The 22343-nt window shown below is 40.7% G+C and overlaps 1 long non-coding RNA gene across 1 annotated transcript; it reads right to left on the reverse strand.

Moving 5' to 3' along the window:
- Window positions 1-18225: 18225 nt before the first annotated feature.
- LOC128126648 (uncharacterized) lies at window positions 18226-19410 on the reverse strand. The gene is made up of 3 exons (XR_008224615.1): window positions 19272-19410; window positions 18683-18748; window positions 18226-18392 (listed from the first exon to the last, which is right to left on the reverse strand). It is a non-coding gene; the product is annotated as an uncharacterized LOC128126648 (long non-coding RNA).
- Between the last annotated feature and the right edge of the window lie 2933 nt (window positions 19411-22343).

Raw genomic sequence — 22343 nt, forward strand, 5'->3', positions numbered from 1 at the left:
ACATGATAAATACGTTATCAAAGCATTTATGAAGAAATGTATTTTTATCCATTTTAAAAAATTTGGGATGTCATCGTCAATATAGAAACATAAGCATAAACAGAACCTACATTCATTTACACTAGTGATCTACATCTCTTTTAAATCCCTCGGTGTAAAGTAGCTTCATATCGACACCTGTGATATAAATAAAGCTTGAGTGGGTCAGGTTGGGGAACCTGGTGAGTACATAGGGTTTTTCAACCCACAATAATTTAATTATTATGTTTAAACATCAAACAATCAACCCAATTACCCATCCCCATTATCTTCCTTACTCTTAAGGATCTACCCTAAGAATCATCTATCCTGCATTCGTTAATTTCGAAGCCCATTGCTTCCTAGGTTTATATGATAGGCACTAAGTCCATAGCTGCCAATGCTTGTTTGTAAAGCACTAATTCCATAGCTGCTAAAGTTCATTCATCGGGTACTAAATCCATAGCTACCGGTGTTCAGCTAATAGGTACTAAATCCATAGCTACCAACGTTTATTTAACAAGTACTAAGTCCATAGCTACCAATGTTTATTCTATAGGCACTAACTCCATAGCTGCCGATGTTATTTGTTAGGCACTAAGTCTATAGCTGCCAATGTTCACTCATATCATCTTTCATCTCTCACCATTCATCTACCCATGTTTTACCCAACATATTCGTAGATATAAAATACATATACATTTTAAATTATGTAAAACATGTATAAAATCGTTCATCCAGCATAGAAAGCAAGTATTCAAATAATATGCACACATACCACGTAATTTATATAAAATACTTCATATTTATATGTAAGATGAAAGTTACTATGCACTCACTTGAAAATGTGGTGATTCCGAACTCAGACAGCGCTTCGCTTCTTAAAAAAAATAATTTACTGCGACGAAACCTAGTACTATTACCACTAAAGTTTAGTCTATTATTCGCCGAGACTAATTAATAGTCTAGCTATTATTACTATTATATAAGCGTTAAACAATACTTATTATAAGTTCCTAATAACGTTACTATAATTAAATAAAAGCTATATTAAAAATAGCGTAGGCGTAGCTCACTTACAGCGGGTTTTATAGAAAACCGGGCTTTGCTTGGAGCAGCGTTCCCGAGCCGAAAAGCTCTTCTTCTCGGAGCCGTCGAGCACTCCAGGGCTTCCGCCTCGTGCTAGGGAGGTTCCCTAGGCTTTTCGGGGGGTTTCGGGGGCTAGAGAGAGGTTCTAGAGAGAGAGTAAAGAGAAGAAAGAATGAGCAAGGCGTGAAGAAAATGAGGGTGGGAGAGGTTCTATTTATAGGGTGAAAATGGCTGAACTTGGTGCCACATGTCACCATCTAGTGGCAAGACTTGAGGAGAAAGCAATGGCCAAGATTGTGCCACATCACCCATTTTCGCACAACACACTTCCGACTTCTAAAATCCGTAACTTTCACATACGACCTCCATTTTTAACGTTCTTTATATCCATGCGTAGGTAAAGATAAGATATACAACTTTCAGTTTGACTCCATCGGCTAATTCTCGACCGATCTTAAATTTAACAGTACGAGGAGATTATACTGTTAAATGTCCGCGTAAAATTCATAACTTCTACATACGGAACCCTTGTAACATATACTATGACTTGGTTAAGATTATTCATTCTAAATAATCTTCTATTAAAAATTCATTTTTGACACTTATCGTCTCTAAATTGACTAGCCCGGATCTACGGGCGTTACAATTATCTCCCCCTTAGGATGATTACGTCCCAGAATCATCAACGAAACAGGGCTCACATGATGACTCCATACGTTATCTCTTCATCCTAAGTAATAACCGTAACTTTGATGTTTCTTCGAACAAATATCTAACTCTAAGACTTCCTGATTGAAGGCGGTGCTCGATCTTGCACTTGCTCCCTATCTCACATTAGACTCCAAATTATGACCTTCAAGTCACAATCTCGATCCTTACTGGAGACTGCTTCTTCTTCTTAACAAACTTAAGATAAGTAATTTTATTACTAAAACGGACTGATGTGTCATATTCTAATGACTTATCATCGTATGTTCCCATGCTTAGACTTAGGTCTCTTAGAGTCTTCCAGAACATACTATACATTTCTTCATGTTCTAATCACATCTTAAAAGGTAGCATTTCTAGTTACAAGCAACTATTGCGATACCTCTACCGATCACTTTGATTATCTTTTATTTCAATCTTCCGGCTTAAGTCAGATGCCACATCAAACTCGGTTCTCTGAACCACGTAACATACTCATCGTATTCAGACTCGATTCGATATGACCACTAGGGTTGGAGTAACAATCATCCTCCTAGTCATTACCGAAATAATGGTAACGACATATTTGAATAAAATGATATCAATTACTAGCTTCTTGGTAACCTTGTGACTTTCCCTGATCCAAGCGTAAGTCCTGTGCTTCCGGTAGTATAGGCCTCTACTACCATTCACACCTACTCATACTTGTCTCAAGTATTGTCTTGTAGTTCATCCAAGTCACCATGTGTCACACCCCCAAACCAAGGATGGCGGAAACGTTCGGGGGTGGAGGACTTCATGTATAGTATCACAACAACGAGTACAATAGTGCTCAAAGTAAATACAACCATCATAAATATAGTTGAGAAAGTTACATCATAGCAAGATTACATTATGATGACAAAATGAAATGTATGACAATTTATCGTCCCATCCTCAAAATGCTGTTGGTTTTCCTGTTTCACTAGTTTCCTGAGAATACAAGTAGTTTTGAAAAAGTGTCAACAATTAAGTTGGTGAGTTCATAAGAGTTTTGTTTTAGAATGAAATCGTTTTCCTTGTAAAAGCAACAAAGTATGTTTCCAGAAGATCCAATATTTTCCTTATTATGTATGAAATGAATGCTTCTATGTTATGCGATAATGAATCCTAGAAAGACCCATAGATTCCTTCTATAATCACTCAACGTATATAAATTATATAAAAATTAAGATAAATAAACCGTTGAATATAATGGGTCTGCCCCAGGTCCACAACCAAACAAGGAACAGAACATAAGGCGGGCCCACCAATTCTAAGTCGATTGCGACTAGATTCTTATATAACTCTAGCATATACACTTAGCAATTATAGCTGAAGTCTAACAATTCTAGAGGAAATATAGTTGTATTTGTACCCCTTTTTGTATGAAAACCTGGTACTTTGTATTTGTACCCCTTTTTGTATAAAAACCTGGTACTTTTTATTTGTACCCCTTTTTGTATAAAAACCTGGTACTTTGTATTTGTACCCCTTTTTGTATAAACCGGTACTTTGTATTTGTAGCCCTTTTCGTATGAAAACCTGGTACTTTGTATTTGTACCCCTGTGTTGTATACAACCGGTACTTTGTGTTTGTACCCTTTTTCGTATAAAACCGGTACTTTGTATTTGTAGTCCTTTTCGTATGAAAACCTGGTACTTTGTATTTGTACCCCTTTTTGTATGAAAACCTGGTACTTTGTATTTGTACCCCTTTTTCGTATAAAACCGGTACTTTGTATTTGTACCCCTTTTCGTATGAAAACCTTTTGTAATGTAAATGAACATAAACTATACCTATTATAGTTTATCAAGATGTTTGAAATGTATAAGCAACCTAACTATACCTATTATAGTTTAGTATGTTTGTTTGTGGTGTATAAGAAACCTTTTCTATGTAAGTCGAATGTATAGCAAAATATAGCTATGTTTATCTTGCTTTGTTTTGTACTAATGGTAATGATGGAGGATTCTTAAAATTCAGTGAGTATTTTCTGTTATATAATTATAGCACAACAAGAAACACATGTAAAATATGAAGTCATCAAAGATTTAACACTTTGCTCAACATGTTACAAAGTGTGTTGAAAGTTATAAGTTGTTAACTAGTGTTTAACTTTTCTACACTGTTTTAGAAAGATCATAGAAAAATCATACGAAGTCGAAAACTGAATCCGTAAATTCTGAGAGTTCCTAAAAAGTGTCTAGTTTATTCATAATTTTTATCATGAATTTTGGAAGTCTTTAACTTGTGTTAAAATGTTCATATTCACAGACTGGTCCATATTTGTTCTTGAAATGATAGGTTGTTTTGCAAAAATCACCATAAATTGTAGAGATATCGTGTGGAGATATGCAAGTAGTCATTTTAAAGCTAGGAACTGGAACTACTTGCACCTAAGACAGTTATGAAAACCAAAATGCTTAAGTTGTCCAAAACAGTCCGTGAATGGAGTCCAACTTTTCTGATGAAAGCTGTTAGTAAAATTTAGTTATGTTCTTGGTGTTTTAACTTGTATTCCCCCCCTAAAAACTTAAGAAAAAACATGAAAAAGTAGGGGTATGAACTCACCTTGTGTGATTTTAGTAGATGAATGTTGGAGAAAGGAAGTGTTCAACTCAAGAACACATGAAGATGCCTTGAAGATTTTCGAGAATCTATGATCAAAGTGACGATATTTGTGTAAGCAATCTATGATTTGGATGAAGGATAATAGAATATCTAAGTGTAGGAGGAAGATGCTTACTAAATGTGGAGGAAAAATCTAAGATCATCCCTTGAATCTCGAATTTTTAGAGAGAGTAAGTGAGAGAGAAAATATGTTTGATCTTTGGTGAAAGAATGAGAAAATGAGAGAAGTATGAGCAGAGAGGAGCGTTTTCTAGCCTTTGACCAATTGTGTGGTTGGAAAGAGGTGGGAAAAGTACAATGAAGTGACTAGGTATGAGCTGATGGTGAATAGTGACATGGAGTGGGTATGGGAGGTTGCTTGTCTCATAGATTAAAGCAAAGTCAACACTCCACCAATAATATCCCACCCACTCTTCTTGGATAAGGATTATACCCTAAAAACGTGATTAATTGGGAAAAAGGGGTTCTATATATTAAAATATGATTTTGGGTGAAAACCCCGTGTTAAAATAATTAAAGACGGACTTAAAATGCAAAACTAGTCGAAAACCGGGTGAAAATGGTAAACCTGCGAGGCTTCTCGGTCCTAGGCCGACGTTCGGTCCCTTCTGCTGCTGGGCCGAAGGCGAAATGGAGCGAAAGGGTAGGAGGCGAAATGGACCGAAGGTACCTTCGGTTCCTTGTGTGAGGTTCGGTCTGCTGAGCTTTGGTCTGAAGGGGGGTTCGCTTTTGACACCTTCGCTTCTGATGCCTTCGCTTCTGACAAGTTCGGTTCCTAAGAGGGGTTTCAGGTCCTTAAGAGGGTTCGGCTCCTTAAGAGGGGTTTCGGGTCCTTACGTCTATTTTATCTGTTTTTACCCCGTTTTAAGCGGTTTTTGACCTGGTTAAGGGTCGGGATGGCCCGAAAGACTAGAAAAAGTTTAAGGAACTTTTGAGTGAGATTTCACATACTTGGAGAGATTTCTCATATGGAGAGAGATTTGGGAGAGATTCCTCATTCTTGGAGAGATTTGACATACATGGAGAGATTTGGGAGAGAATTCACATACTTGGAGAGATTTCTCATATGGAGAGAGATTTGGGAGAGATTCCTCATTATTGGAGAGATTTCTCATACAAAGAGAGATTTGGGAGAGATTTGACATTCTTGGAGAGATTTGGGAGAGATTTGACATACTTGGAGTGATTTCTCATACTTAGAGAGATTTGGGAGAGATTTCTCACACTTAGAGAGATTTGGGAGAGATTCTAGATAAAGAGTGATAAAGTGAAAACGATTGAGAGAGGTTTCGTGTGTGACATCTGTGAGTGTTTGGCTCCGCAACGCAAGGTCCGTAAGCCCCGTTAAGCCATGTTCAAGGATCTTACACACTCCCGATGAGTATGCAACATTGTTTTATCGGTTTGGTTCATTACTTAACACTGTTTTAGGTTAATGAAATCGAGATATACAAATTTTTCCATTGGTGATTTGTCAATAGAATAGCGAGTTGTAAGGAAATACCATAGCGTAAACCCTAGCACACAAGGGTTAATTGAGTCGACTGGTTTGACTTGTTGAGTTTAGTTGACTTTGACTTGACCGGAAATTGATGGTTGTCACATCATCCCCCCGTTAGAGGGAATTTCGTCTCGAAATTTGCATTTCGATTGGGGATTCAAGAATTTTGGAGAAAAGATGAGGAAAACTTTTCGTAGTTCAAGAAATTGATTATGGTGAGGAACAACCCGCCTGATGTCACATGATGACCTTGGAATTTCTTATTGTTTATGCTCCCTGTTTAATCCTTGGCATTACCACTATGAATACTTTATAACGTAGTTAGCGAGTTCATCCTACCAGTTCCTTTATAATCGCTTGGTGTAAACTAGTCGCATATCATTAAGATTGCAAGGGAATTCGGATGGGTGACCCCGCCTTTAGCCCACAACCAAACAAGGAACAGGGAATGAGGCGGAATCACGCATTCTAAGTCCATAGAATCTTAATGATATATGACCATAATGTTTACACTAGCCATCATAGACTCACTAGTAAAAACCCTGTGTTTTTATATACGTGATAAGACTTATTTGAGTTTTTCCGTGTTCTCGAGATTAATGGTCGATATACTTTAATCGATGCTAGATTTAGCATATAAAGAAATTTAGAATTTAAACGTCGATGTTAGAAACACATACTGATATTTACGGGCAGTTCCGGGGGGTCTCTCCTTCGGTGACCGCAAGCACCCTTCCACTATCACCGGCATCTCTTGCTCTTGGGCAGTCCCTTTTAAAGTGTCCCGTTTCACCACACTTGTAACAGGCTGGGCTTACTCCAAAGCCAGGGACCTGGTTGATGGGTCGTGCTGGTGCCTTACAGAAATGGACAATATGTTCTTCTTTGTCGCAGTTTTTGCAATGCATCTTCTGGCAAGCCCCAGTGTGATGGAAGTTACACTTGTTGCATTTCGGGAGGGTTCCAGCATATTGTTTTATGGGAGTTGGCGCGGTGAGGGTTGTGGCAGCATGAACATTAACAATCTGTTGCTTCTTAGCAAAGTCCTGGGCTGGTTGGTCCTTCTTGTTGTTCCAAAACTTTTTTTTGTTGTTCCCTCCTCTTGCTTGGTTAAGGGTGGTTGTCGTAGTGTCATGGCTGGCATGATGGTCGATGAGTTGTCGTGCCAACTCCTTGGCACTGTTGAAGGTAGTTGGTCTTGAGGCCAACACGCTATCTTGAATTTCGGGGGACAATCCCTAGAGGTATTGCTCCAACTTTTTGTCTTACGGGGTGACCATCGCGGGACAAAGGAGTGCTAGATCACAGAATCAGGTGGTGTAAGTTGTAAGGCCGGAGCCTGTCATTTTGAGATTCCACAGTTCTTGCTCCCACTTTTGCACTTTGCCTCTTAAGCAATATTCTTTCAGCATCATTTTCTTTACTTCCTCCCAACTTAGCGAGTTAGCCACTGCAAGCGTTAGTGAGTTAACGTGACTTTTCCACCAAGTGAGGACCCGGCCAGAGAAAGTGTATGCTGCAAATTTGACCTTGCTTGCTTCGGGGCATGCACAAATTTCAAAGACTGTTTCAGTCTTTTCGAACCATTGCATCAAGGTGATGACGCCCTCGCTTCCATTGAAAGAATCGGGTTTGGCACTAGTAAAGTCCTTGTACGAACATTATCTCGTATGTCCTATACTGTCCCTGTGGTTAGAGTTTGTGGCTCCAGATCCAGCACCACCGGTACCACTTGTACCAATTTGTGACATTGCAACTGCTACGACTGCTGTTACTGCAGCTTGGAACTTTGCGGGATCAAACCGTGGAGGTGGCGTTGGAGGTGGTGGTGCTGTGCTGCCGGAAGGTCTGGGTCTTTTCCTTGGTGGCATAGTTCTATCATAAGTTTGTAAAAATGATCAGATGGTAAGTTCCCAATAGTAAAGACAAGTCGGTTGTTATTGAACTAGATTTTCTGTATTATGCTCCGACTTAAGAATGTCTTGCATGTAATTCATAAGGGAAGTCCATATGAATGAATTTCATGAGTTTAGTAGGTTTTGTGCGGGCGTTAAGCTTTACTCATCTTAGGATCATGTTTGTCCAAACACACTTAGCTGAGGAGTTTTGATGGGATCCGGTGCATTAGTGCTGGTATGGTCGCACCCTATAGGTCTACGAAGAAGGCACCCTTTCACCAAAATGTTTAAAGGTGAGACGATAATGAGTCGTTAGAAAGGGCTATGTGTCGCGAGTTTTCTTACTAAGTTTATATTAGTTCATTTTGTAACGTATTTCGATTGCTTTATGGTGTTCTGAAAACATTTCATAACGAGAGCCTATATATGATAAACTCATGTATTTTAGTAGTTCTGTGTCCAAGTGAAACCTTGTAATTTGACCCAAGCTAGGTCCTTATAGTGACCAATTGATGTATGCTTAGTTATATAATAAGGACTAAATAGACCTTCGAGTCTGTTAGGTATGTCCTAAGCCCATCTTGTTAATATGATTCTAGTAATTATGGTTTCAGCGAAAATTTTTGACTTCGATGCAGGTCTACCTCACATCTATTATGCAAGGAAAAGTTCTGATAGCAACTAGATCTCTCGATTAATATGACCGCTTAAATCGCAGTGTCATGCTTACGCTTAGAATAGAGTAGCACCAACGCATACTCATGAACCTAATTTACAAGGTCTTGTGAGCGGTATGAACTCTACTCCCGACGATCCGTCCCTTGCGATTCCTGAGGCAAAGTTGATGCACCTTTCAGCTCTGCCAATCGATGCTTGGCTACAATCCTCCTCTCTTTGGATGTCGTGTGTCTATCCTGTTACTCTCTTGCCTCTGCCCGAGCTGTGATAAGGTTCTAAAAAGAATGTTGGCCTCTGAAATAGTAGTCTATCTCCGAGTCTCGGGTACTTGAGACAATAGGGTCTGTAGTAGCGTGCAGTTTCCGAACCCGGGTTGTAGTCTACCTGTTTTAATCCCCGATGTTCGCGATCAGCCAGGTCTTCGCCGGGAGGGCTCTGTCAGTCGATCCCCTGTGGTTGAGGTCATAGCACCCTCGTTGGTCTCCACCTGGTGGTTGCTGTCATTGCTGTCGACTTCAACCCTCGATCACGGTTGCCCAACGGAGGACAGGATCGATGTAGTGGAAACGGTTCGCAGGAACCCTTGCTATGCATGGAGGGTTGATTACCTCTGATTCCGCTTCTGATTCTCCTCATAACCATCCACCATTTCTCTGATTGGGAAAGTAAGGGTCGTCCGGTAAGTAGGATTTTGCTATTGTTGAACGTGCGAGAATAGCAGTAAGAAGATAATTATTGGACGAATTATCTAGATAATTATTAGATGATCTGCATTAGTTTATATCAATACTTATGTAGTGTATACCAGTTATATGAAACCAAGGCAGGATAGTCCTTCGAATAGGTGACTCTAACTCCAAATCCACAATCCAACTAGAACAGGAAGTAAAGCAACGGTCACAGATTCTGAGTCTATCACGCCTAAATTTCATATAACCTTAGCGTATCTACTTAACAACTATTGACCTACTTGATAGAGACCCGTTTAGTTCTTATGTAAGCATTTATAGTAACACAAAATACTCCCATAGTATTTTAAACTCATGTTCTATTCTAATGTTCTCATTGTGGTAGTGTTGGTAAGTTTTTAGACTTGTTGCCATACCACAACCATTCTTGGGCATGTGCTAATCACTCCTCGGACCATCATAGTTGATCAGGCTATGCCACCCTCAAGACTGACCACACATCCCTGAGCTTACCTGTGATATTCAATAATCATTACTTTTGTTTTGTTCTAGAATGATGCTGACCTTAGTATGTATGCATGCATGTATACTTTTAACAAGGAACTATTTAATTCTAAAAGTATAGTTGTTTTGAAAACTTTAAATAAGAGACCTTAGTCCCAATGCATTTATAGTTGGTATATCTTATGTGGTTCGATATACTTAGTTCACTATAAAAAAATGCTCTGATACCAATCTGTCACACCCCCAAACCAAGGATGGCGGAAACGTTCGAGGGTTGAGGACTTAATGTATAGTATCACAACAACGAGTATAATAGTGTTCAAAGTAAATACAACCATCATAAATAGAATTGAGAAAGTTACATCATAGCAAGTTTACATGTTTCGAAATCAATTACATTATGATGACAAAATGAAATGTATGACGATTTATCGTCCCATCCTCAAAATGCTGTTGGTTACCCTGTTTCACTGGTTTCCTGAGAATACAAGTAGTTTTGAAAAAGTGTCAACAATTAAGTTGGTGAGTTCATAAGAGTTTTGTTTTAGAATGAAACCGTTTTCCTTGTAAAAGCAACAAAGTATGTTTCCAGAAGATCCAATATTTTCCTTATTATGTATGAAATGAATGCTTCTATGTTATGCGATAATGAATCCTAGAAAGACCCATAGATTCCTTCTATAATCACTCAACGTATATAAATTATATAAAAATTAAGATAAATAAACCGTTGAATATAATGGGTCTGCCCCAGGTCCACAACCAAACAAGGAACAGAACATAAGGCGGGCCCACCAATTCTAAGTCGATTGCGACTAGATTCTTATATAACTCTAGCATATAAACTTAGCAATTATAGCTGAAGTCTAACAATTCTAGAGGAAATATAGTTGTATTTGTACCCCTTTTTGTATGAAAACCTGGTACTTTGTATTTGTACCCCTTTTTGTATAAAAACCTGGTACTTTGTATTTGTACCCCTTTTTGTATAAAAACCTGGTACTTTGTATTTGTACCCCTTTTTGTATAAACCGGTACTTTGTATTTGTAGCCCTTTTCGTATGAAAACCTGGTACTTTGTATTTGTACCCCTGTGTTGTATACAACCGGTACTTTGTGTTTATAAAACCGGTACTTTGTATTTGTAGTCCTTTTCGTATGAAAACCTGGTACTTTGTATTTGTACCCCTTTTTGTATGAAAACATGGTACTTTGTATTTGTACCCCTTTTTCGTATAAAACCGGTACTTTGTATTTGTACCCCTTTTCGTATGAAAATCTTTTGTAATGTAAATGAACATAAACTATACCTATTATAGTTTATCAATATGTTTGAAATGTATAAGCAACCTAACTATACCTATTATAGTTTAGTATGTTTGTTTGTGGTGTATAAGAAACCTTTTCTATGTAAGTCGAATGTATAGCAAAATATAGCTATGTTTATCTTGCTTTGTTTTGTACTAATGGTAATGATGGAGGATTCTTAAAATTCAGTGAGTATTTTCTGTTATATAATTATACCACAACAAGAAACACATGTAAAATATGCAGTCATCAAAGATTTAACACTTTGCTCAACATGTTACAAAGTGTGTTGAAAGTTATAAGTTGTTAACTAGTGTTTAACTTTTCTACACTGTTTTAGAAAGATCATAGAAAAATCATACGAAGTCGAAAACTGAATCCGTAAATTCTGAGAGTTCCTAAAAAGTGTCTAGTTTATTCATAATTTTTATCATGAATTTTGGAAGTCTTTACCTTGTGTTTCGGCTCCTTAAGAGGGGTTTCGGGTCCTTACGTCTATTTTATCCGTTTTTACCCCGTTTTAAGCGATTTTTGACCTGGTTAAGGGTCGGGATGGCCCGAAAGACTACAAAAAGTTTAAGGAACTTTTGAGTGAGATTTCACATACTTGGAGAGATTTCTCATATGGAGAGAGATTTGGGAGAGATTCCTCATTCTTGGAGAGATTTGGGAGAGATTTGACATACATGGAGAGATTTGGGAGAGAGTTCACATACTTGGAGAGATTTCTCATATGGAGAGAGATTTGGGAGAGATTCCTCATTATTGGAGAGATTTCTCATACAAAGAGAGATTTGGGAGAGATTTGACATTCTTGGAGAGATTTGGGAGAGATTTGACATACTTGGAGTGATTTCTCATACTTAGAGAGATTTGGGAGAGATTTCTCACACTTAGAGAGATTTGGGAGAGATTCTAGATAAAGAGTGATAGAGTGAAAACGATTGAGAGAGGTTTCGTGTGTGACATCTGTGAGTGTTTGGCTCCGCAACGCAAGGTCCGTAAGCCCCGTTAAGCCATGTTCAAGGATCTTACACACTCCCGATGAGTATGCAACATTGTTTTATTGGTTTGGTTCATTACTTAACACCGTTTTAGGTTAATGAAATCGAGATATACAAATTTTTCCATTGGTGATTTGTCAATAGAATAGGGAGTTGTAAGGAAATAACATAGCGTAAACCCTAGCACACAAGGGTTAATTGAGTCGACTGGTTTGACTTGTTGACTTTGAGTCGACCGGAAATTGACGCTTGTCATACCATGCAAGAAATCACACAATCATTCAACGCATCAGATAACAAAACGAAGGTTTTATATTATTTCTTGAAACGATTACATAGGTATTCTAGTTCACCGTAGACTATGCGTCTAATAGGCTACCCCTACGATACTATGGCTACTTCATAATTCGATCTTTGGATATCAAGCCTTCACTCCTGAAACGTTGCATTGTCAGTAGTTTTGCCAAGGATCCTCTGGAGTGCTCTTTCCTTCGGCTTTGGTGGCTCATTCGGTCTCGCTGCTTCATTTTTCTTCGAGCAGTCCCTAGACATGTGCCCCTTGTCTCTGCATCTGTAACATACTTTATCCCTATGTGTACAGTCCTTGGAATAGTGACCGATTCTTCCACACCTGTAACAAGTCGCTTCTTCGTCGCATCCCTCATAGTGCTTGAACGGTACATTTGGCGTTGTAGCCCATATCAGACAATCTCTCTTGAAGTGTCCCTCTTCCACTACACTTAAGGAAAACTTCCTCCTTGGTTGAGCACTTGGGGGCATAGTGACTAGTATTCCGCATTTGAAGCAGGCCACTTCCTTATGGCATCCCTCGTTTTGTTTCCTTCCATACTTATAACACCATTTTGCTTCACCTCTTCCTCCTCCAGACTGTGTGAACATGTTGTTCTTGTTGGACCTTGAAGTTCCCTCAAATTTCCTCTTCTTGCCAACTTCAACCCAGATGGCTGCCTCAAGAGTAGGTGCCTGGCGTACTGGCATAGTAAGTTCGTTTTTACTTTGTTGAAGTAAACTCCTTGTTCCTTCCATTTGTTGATCCAACATCACCCGCACCATTTCCTGTACTCCTGCCATCGTGATTGGCTCAGGAGTGGCTACTACAACATGTATTTTCTCAATCACTGGGGGTTGATTCTTGTTTCCGTTCGCATTCCCGACTCCACTTCGGGTTCTTGTCATCTCGTTCTATACACCAAATCAGACGTTCGGGGCGAAACGACGAGAATTAAGATAGGAAAGATTTTATTTATGATCGACGTGTAAATCTCCCTATTACTTCGAAAAGTTACATGCCGTTTCTAATACCATAATTAAACGTTTAGAAATCTGACCACATAAAGTTTCCAGATCCGGTCGGCAACAGACTATAGATCCGATCATACATTTAGCATCATAAAGCATCATAAATCATTTAGCACATAAAAGCATGTTAGACATTTTCCCTAAATAAGCTAGTGCTTGTGTCTATTCAGGTGTATTACCTAAGACACACTCCTCACAATCTTTGCTTAGCATTCTAAGTTTAAGTTTAGAAATAAATCCATATTCCTAGTTTGCTTAAACTAATGCTCTGATACCAGCAGTGACATCCCCATTTTTTACGGCCAGAAAAGACCGATTTTGTTTATGCTTTATAAAAACCAGAGTACCTCTTTTAATAAAAATGTTGCGAAATTTGTTCCCAAAAAAACATGATAAATACGTTATCAAAGCATTTCTGAAGAAATGTATTTTTATCCATTTTAAAACATTTGGGATGTCATCGTCAATACATAAACATAAGCATAAACAGAACCTACATTCATTTTCACTAGTGCTCTACATCTCTTTTAAATCCCTCAGTGTAAAGTAGCTTCATATCGACACCTGTGATACAAATAAGTTTGAGTGGGTCAGGTTGGGAAACCTGGTGAGTACATTAGGTTTTTCAACCCATAATAATTTAATTATTATGTTTAAACATCAAACAATCAACCCAATTACCCATCCCCATTATCTTCCTTACTCTTAAGGATCTACCCTAAGAATCATCTATCCTACATTCGTTCATTTCGAAGCCCATTGCTTCCTGGGTTTATATGATAGACACTAAGTCCATAGCTGCCAATGCTTGTTCGTAAAGCACTAATTCCATAGCTGCTAAAGTTTAGCTAATAGGTACTAAATCCATAGCTACCAACGTTTATTTAACAGGTACTAAGTCCATAGCTACCAATATTTATTCTATAGGCACTAAGTCCATAGCTGCCGATGTTATTTGTTAGGCACTAAGTCTATAGCTACCAATGTTCACTCATATCATCTTTCATCTCTCATCATTCATCTACCCATGTTTTACCCAACATATTTGTAGATATAAAATACATATACATTTTAAATTATTTAAAACATGTATAAAATCGTTCATCCAGCATAGAAAGCAAGTATTCAAATAATATGCACACATACCACGTAATTTATATAAAATACTTCATATTTATATGTAAGATGAAAGTAACTATGCACTCACTTGAAAAGGTGGTGATTCCGAACTCAGACAGCGCTCCGCTTCTTAAAAAAAATAATTTCCTTCGACGAAACATAGTATTATTACCACTAGAGTTTAGTCTATTATTTGCTGAGACTAATTAATAGTCTAGCTACTATTACTATTATATAAGCGTTAAACAATACTTATATAACCCATAATAATAGCCCAAGTACTTATTATAAGTCCCTAATAACGTTACTACAATTAAATAAAAGCTATATTAATAATAGCGTAGGCGTAGCTCACTTACAACGAGTTTTATAGAAAACCGGGCTTTGCTTGGAGCAGCGTTCCCAAGCCGAAAAGCTCTTCTTCTCGGAGCCGTCGAGCACTCCAGGGCTTCCGCCTCGTGCTAGGGAGGTTCCCTAGGCTTTTCGGGGGGTTTCGGGGGTAGAGAGAGGTAAAGATAAGATATACATCTAGTGGCAAGACTTGAGGAGAAAGCAATGGCCAAGATTGTGCCACATCACCCATTTTCGCACAGCACACTTCCGACTTCTAAAATCCGTAACTTTCACATACGACCTCCATTTTTAACGTTCTTTATATCCATGCGTAGGTAAAGATAAGATATACAACTTTCAGTTTGACTCCATCGGCTAATTCTCGACCGATCTTAAATTTAACAGTACGAGGAGATTATACTGTTAAATGTCCGCGTAAAATTCATAACCTCTACATATGGACTCTGTTTTTGTCTGTCTTTTTACCGTTGAGTTCCTATTAATGAGATATTCAATTCTCCTTTAGGTCGCGTAGGCCAAAAACAGCTCGATCTAAAATTCGAGTTTTGGGCCGTGCACTGCTATGCCAAATCTTAGAAAATTCATAACTTCCTCATACAAAGTCAGATTCGGGCGTTCTTTTTATGGACGCTCTCGGTTTAACATATTCTATGACTTTCGTTTAGATTACTAAGGCCAAAAAGTCATCTATCGTAAATTCACTATTTACGTCTCCCCGTGTCGTGCCGATTTTGTCGTATAACTTCGACGGGCCATAACTTCTTCGTTATAACTCGTATTTCGGCATTCTGTATATGTACGGAACCCTTGTAACATATAATATGACTTGGTTAAGATTATTCATTCTAAATAATCTTCTATTAAAAACTCATTTTTGACACTTATCGTCTCTGAATTGAGTAGCCCGGATCTACGGGCGTTACAATATTATGGTTTATTAATATATTATAAGAATAATATATTAAAGGAGAAATCATATTTATTTAATTAGTATTAGTGATAAATTAATTAGGAATTAGTTTGGTGACTAAAAGAGATTAATTAAATAAAGGGGCATAAATTGTTAAATGTGTGATAATTGAGTTTTGGGCTGGGAAACCTAATGGACTAAGGGGGAACAAAATTATGATGAAGAATCGTCATATTTTCGTCCAAGGCCTTGTTATAGAAGGTTCCTTGGGCTGCTTGGTGACTAAGTTGTCCATTAGGGTTTAAACTGAAACCCTAGCAGCCTACAGTATAAATAGAGACCCTTGCTTGCAATTTTCGGCTACTTGCTTCCCAAGAGAAACCCTAGGCCGAAATTAAGTATCCTCCCTCCTTATTCATAGTTTCCTTCTTGCTTGTGGTATTTGTAAGCCATTAGAGGAGTTACAATTGTGACTCTAAGCTCCAAGAAAGAAGTTTCAAGCTTCCATTGAAGAGGTAAACATCTAGATCTGATGTTATATGTTAATTTCGAAATTATGTATGCTAGGATAGGTTTGTAAGTATTGGATTCATTTCATGTACAATAGAGAAACCTAGATCCAAGCATTATGGTTTGTATGAGCACATAGGATTGTTCTTATGTATAAAACCTATCAAGTCTATGCACATCCGGAAAGATCCATCATTCTTCTTAATGAAGAAGACCGATGCTCTCCAGGGTGAGAAGCTCGGTCTAATGAATCCCTTGTTGAGCAGTTCGTTAAGTTGACTGGATAATTCCTGCATTTCCGCAGGAGCTAGACGGTAAGGGGATTTGGCTACAGGGGTAGCTTCGGGAATTAAGTCGATTCAGAACTCGACTTGGCGCTCGAGAGGAACTCCGGGAAGATCCTTGGGGAATATATCGGGAAAGTTACATACTTCGGCGATGCTCTCGAGGTTTTTTACTTCTTGTGTTTCGTTGATGACATGGGTTAAGAATGCATGACACTCTTTTCGTAGGTATTTTTGGGCTTTGATGCACGAAATGATACGAAGGTTCGTGCTGATTTTATCGACATAGATAACGAGGGCTTTGCCAGATGGCAGATTGAAGCAAATGGATTTTTTGTAACAAAGAATATCAACACGATTGGGGCTCAACCATTTCATGCCGACGATTACATCAAAGCTTTTTATGGAGATTAGCATAAGGTCGATTGGAAAGGAATAATAGTTTAAAGTGAGGGTGCGTCCTACGAATACGTCGTTAGTACTCTCTTTCTTTCCGTTAGCCATTTCGACGGTGAATGTTTCGGTTAAAGGTTGGGATTTGTGTTTGAGTAAGTTTTTAAATGCATGACTGACAAAACTTCTCTCCGCACCACTATCAAAGAGAATACATGCATAAGAGTTGCCGAGGAGGAACGCACCCGTAACTACGGTGGGATCAACGACTGCCTCCTCTTGGCCCATTGCTAGCACTTTCCCCGTGTTGCCAGTAGTCGTTGCTTTTGGGCAATTCCTCTTGTAATGCTTGGTCTCTCCACAACCATAGCAGGCTTGGGCTACTCCAACTCTAGGAGCCTGATTAGTTGGTTGGACTTGTGCTGGAGTCTTGCAAAAATGAGCTGTGTGCCCCTTTTTTCCGTAGTTGTTGCATTGCATATCACGACAGGGTCCGTGATGATGAAATTTGTACTGATTGCACCTTGGGAGGGTACCAACATATCTACTAGCAGGCGCTTGAGCAGTAGGAACAGCAGCAGGAGTAGTAGCAGCATAGACTGCCACTGTCTATTGTTTCTTGTAGGGCTCTTGCAAAGACTGGCCCTTGCGCTTGTTCCAAAACTTTTTCTTTCCACCACTCTCCTTAGGTGGTTCAGGAAAGGCTGCTACGGGTTCATGACTATCCCCATGATCAATCAGAGTCTGCGCCAGACACTTGGCACGGTCAAATGTGAGAGGTTTAGCAGCCAAAACGTTCCCTTGAGTTGGGGTTGCCAATCCCCATATGTACCTCTCAACTTTCTTGCTTTCCGGGGTGGCCATCCCGAGACACAGAAGAGCCAGGTCGTTGAACCTAGCAGTGTATGCAACAATGTTGGAACCCTTCATATTCAGGTTCCAGAGCTCTTGCTCCAGCTTTTGCATCTCGCCCTATGGGTAGTACTCAACGAGCATCAGTTCCTTCAGATTCTCCCAACTCATGGCATTGGCCACCAGCAGAGTTAAGGATTTGAATCAGTTGTTCCACCAAGTTAATGCTCTATCTATGAAGGTGCAGGCGGCAAACTTCACCTTGCTTTCCTCAGGGCACGCATAAATCTCGAAAATTGATTCGATTTTATCGAACCAACGAGTTAGGGCAATGAAACCTCCATTGTCGTCAAAGGGTTTGGGCTTCGCGTTCATGAAGTCTTTGTAGGAACACTCCTTCGGGTGTCCCTGGCCACCATCGAGATTGAGGGGATGGGTACTGTAACAACTCAAATTTTTCAAACAAATTTTTCATTTTTAAAACATAATTGTTTCCATTAAAAACAAGGCATAAATAGTTTAATTATTCGGTCAATACAATTATTCAAACTCCCAAGATCATAAAACAATCTTCAGTGTGTATCGATCATGCCGGCGCCTTCCCACGGTCCTCGCTAGTACCTGAAATACATACACAACAACTGTAAGCATAAATGCTTAGTGAGTTCCCCAATATACACTTACACTCATACGCCTTTCCAGGCCCTGACCTTCCGGTCCTCAATACCACGCCTTCCGGCCCATAACATAATCGCCTTCCGGCCCATAACATATTGCCTTCCGGCCCACATATCATACATAGCACATATAACAATTAACTTACCACATATAGCATACATATCACATAACATATTTGACCTTCCGGTCACACAGTCAAACCCTTCCGGGTACAGTATAGTGAGAAGACTCACCTCGTATATGCTGAAAGCTAGCAACTCCTGAAATGACTCGTGCACAACCGACGAGCTACAACCTCCCTATAACATTACGTAACTCATTAACACTTATCTCTTCTAAGTGTGACTATCCTTAAGAAGTCAGACTTAGGTCAACTCTGGTCAACGGTCAACTCAACCGGACTCGGCGAGTACCATGGCGACTCGGCGAGTCTAGACGTCTTCCAACTTTCTGAGATTCCTTATCTACTCGTCGAGTACCCTCCTCGACCCGACGAGTTACTCCTGGAAGAATCGCGGGGCCACCCCGACTCCACTCGCCGAGTCTGAAGAACAACTCGGCGAGTCCCAGTAAATCTTCAAGTTACTCGCCGAGTTTGAAGAACAACTCGGCGAGTCCATGCCATGCAGATGAGTAACTGCTTCCTGAATTACGTATGGTCCCAAGGTATACAACCATGGGACCCTCTGGACGTCTACACATCTCATTACTGGGGTAAAAGCGTTTGGGTAATAACATAATAACCCATCTAATCACTAAATGGGTTTCATAAACCCTAAACTCACATACACATCAAAATAACAGATTTGGTCCGAGTATTACCTGAAAACGCACTCTCTGTGTCCCCCAAATCTCAGGACTCAATCCTCCTTGATATTCCTTTAGCCAAATCCCTCTTCTTCTTGCCTAACCAATTCTTCCAAGTTCCAAAAGCTTTCTCTCCTGCTCTAGGCGTCCACAGTGATTAGGGTTCTTCTCAATCGACCAAAAGACTGAAAATGACGGCCTAAGAGGCGTTAAATACGATCCAAACTGAACGGTTAGGGTTTCTGCTGAACAGCGTCGACTCGCCGAGTCCATATCTGGACTCGTCGAGTCCAGTCGCGGACCCGCGACCAAGTCTGCGATCCTACTCGGCGAGTCTAGGCTCCAACTCGCCGAGTCCCCTCTTAAATCACCCCAAAAACATAATTTTAATAATACCTGAGATTCCGGGCTGTTACAACTCTCCCCCACTTGGATTAGACTTCGCCCTCGAAGTCTCACTCTGCAAATAGTTCCGGATGCTGCTCCCGCATTTCGCGCTCCGGTTCCCAAGTCATTTCTGATCCCTTACGGTGTTGCCATTGAACCAACACCAGAGGTACTTCCTTGTTCCTCAGAACCTTGATCTTCCGATCCCTGATCGCCACTGGTCTCTCCGCGTAATTCAGGCTCGCATCCACCTGAATATCCTCCAATGGAACCACTGCCGACTCATCGGCTATGCACTTCCTCAACTGCGATACATGAAAAGTGTCATGGATCTGACCCAACTCCGCTGGCAACTCCAACCGATAGGCTACCCGGCCTACCCTTGCAACCACACGAAATGGCCCAATATACCGGGGCCCCAATTTGCCCCTCTTCCTGAATCGAATCACTCCTTTCCAAGGAGAGACCTTCAGGAGAACGAAGTCGCCGACTTGAAATTCAAGCTCGGATCGGCGCCTGTCTGCATAACTCTTCTGTCGGCTCTGGGCAGTCAATAATCTTTGTCTCACTTGTTGAATCTGCTCTGTCGTCTGGAGTATGATCTCCGTGCTGCCCATCACTCTCTGTCCCACCTCTCCCCAGCAAATGGGAGTCCGACACCTCCTACCATACAACAGCTCGAAAGGCGGCATACCAATGCTCGAATGATGGCTGTTGTTGTAGGAAAACTCCGCCAATGGTAAATACGCATCCCAACTACCCCCGAAGTCTAACACACACGCTCGGAGCATGTCCTCCAATGTCTGAATTGTCCGCTCGCTCTGACCGTCTGTCTGGGGATGGTATGCGGTACTAAAATGCAACTTAGTACCCAACTCCTCATGGAATTTCTTCCAGAACCTGGAAGTGAAGCGCACATCGCGGTCTGACACAATCGAGATCGGCACTCCGTGCCGAGATACCACCTCTTTCACGTATATCTCCGCTAACTTTTCCGCTGAAGTACTCTCACTGATGGCAAGGAAGTGTGCACTCTTCGTCAACCTATCCACAATCACCCAAATTGCGTCTACTCCCCTAGCAGTCCTTGGCAATTTGGTGATAAAATCCATAGTGATCTGTTCCCACTTCCACTCGGGGATCTCCAATGGCTGTAACTTGCCATGCGGTCTCTGGTGCTCAGCTTTAACCCTACGGCAGGTCAAGCACCTCTCAATGAACCATGCCACGTCCCTCTTCATACAGGGCCACCAATATTCCTTCCTTAAATCCAAATACATCTTTGTAGCACCGGGATGGATCGAGAATTTTGATTTATGAGCCTCTTCCATCAACGTAATACGCGTACCGCCCACGAACGGCACCCAAATCCGACCCTGAAACGTCATAAGGCCTCGACTATCCTTGACAAACTCTGAGATTAACCCCACAACCCGCTCTTTCTTCTGCATTTCTGGTCGCACAGCCTCAGCCTGTGCCCTACGAATATCATCCAATACAGGAGTCATCACGGTCAGTCTCAAGCACACATCTCGCAATGGAGTGCTCTCCGCCCTGCGGCTCAATGCATCGGCTACCACATTAGCCTTGCCTGGGTGGTACAGGATCTCACAATCATAATCCTTGACCACATCCAACCCCCTCCTCTGACACATATTTAGGTTGGGTTGATCCATCAAATACTTCAAACTCTTATGGTCCGTGTATATCGTACATCGAACCCCATACAAGTAGTGACGCCAAATCTTGAGAGCGAACACTACTGCCCCCAGCTCTAAATCATGCGTGGGATATCTCGCCTCATGAGGCTTCAGTTGCCTCGATGCATAAGCTATCACATGACCCCTCTGCATCAACACTGCACCCAATCCCGAAATTGATGCGTCGCAATATACCACGAAATCTTCCATCCCTTCTGGGAGAGCTAATACCGGGGCTTCGCACAATCTCTGGCGAAGTGTCTCAAAGGAGGTCTGCTGCTCGGGCCCCCATGAGAATGTAACACCCTTCCGGGTCAATCTGGTGAGTGGCACTGCGATCTTGGAGAAATCCTTGATAAATCTCCGATAATACCCTGCCAACCCAAGGAAACTTCTGATCTCAGAGGGTGACTTCGGCACCTCCCAACTCATCACCGCCTCAACCTTGGCCGGGTCGACCAATATCCCTTTCTGATTAACCACATGTCCTAGAAACTGGACCTCCCGCAACCAGAATTCACATTTGGAGAACTTTGCATAAAGCTTCTCCGACCTCAATACCTCAAGGACCTCCCTCAAATGCTCCTCATGCTGCTCTCTCGATCTCGAATACACCAGAATGTCGTCGATAAATACGATCACTGACCGATCCAACATCGGCCTGCATACCCTGTTCATGAGATCCATGAACACAGCCGGGGCATTGGTGAGTCCAAAAGGCATCACCACAAACTCATAATGCCCATATCGCGTCCTAAACGCTGTCTTCTGGACGTCTTCATCCCGTATTCTCACCTGATGGTAACCTGACCTCAGATCGATCTTGGAAAACCAAGATGCTCCCTGCAACTGATCGAATAAATCATCGATCCTCGGCAACGGGTAACGGTTCTTGACCGTTAGCTTGTTCAACTCCCGGTAATCAATGCACATCCGGTGTGAACCATCCTTCTTCTTGACGAACAGAATAGGTGCTCCCCATGGCGAGCTGCTCGGCCGA

Source organism: Lactuca sativa, chromosome 6 (genome assembly GCF_002870075.4).
Source record: "Lactuca sativa cultivar Salinas chromosome 6, Lsat_Salinas_v11, whole genome shotgun sequence".
Classification (NCBI taxonomy): domain Eukaryota; kingdom Viridiplantae; phylum Streptophyta; class Magnoliopsida; order Asterales; family Asteraceae; genus Lactuca; species Lactuca sativa.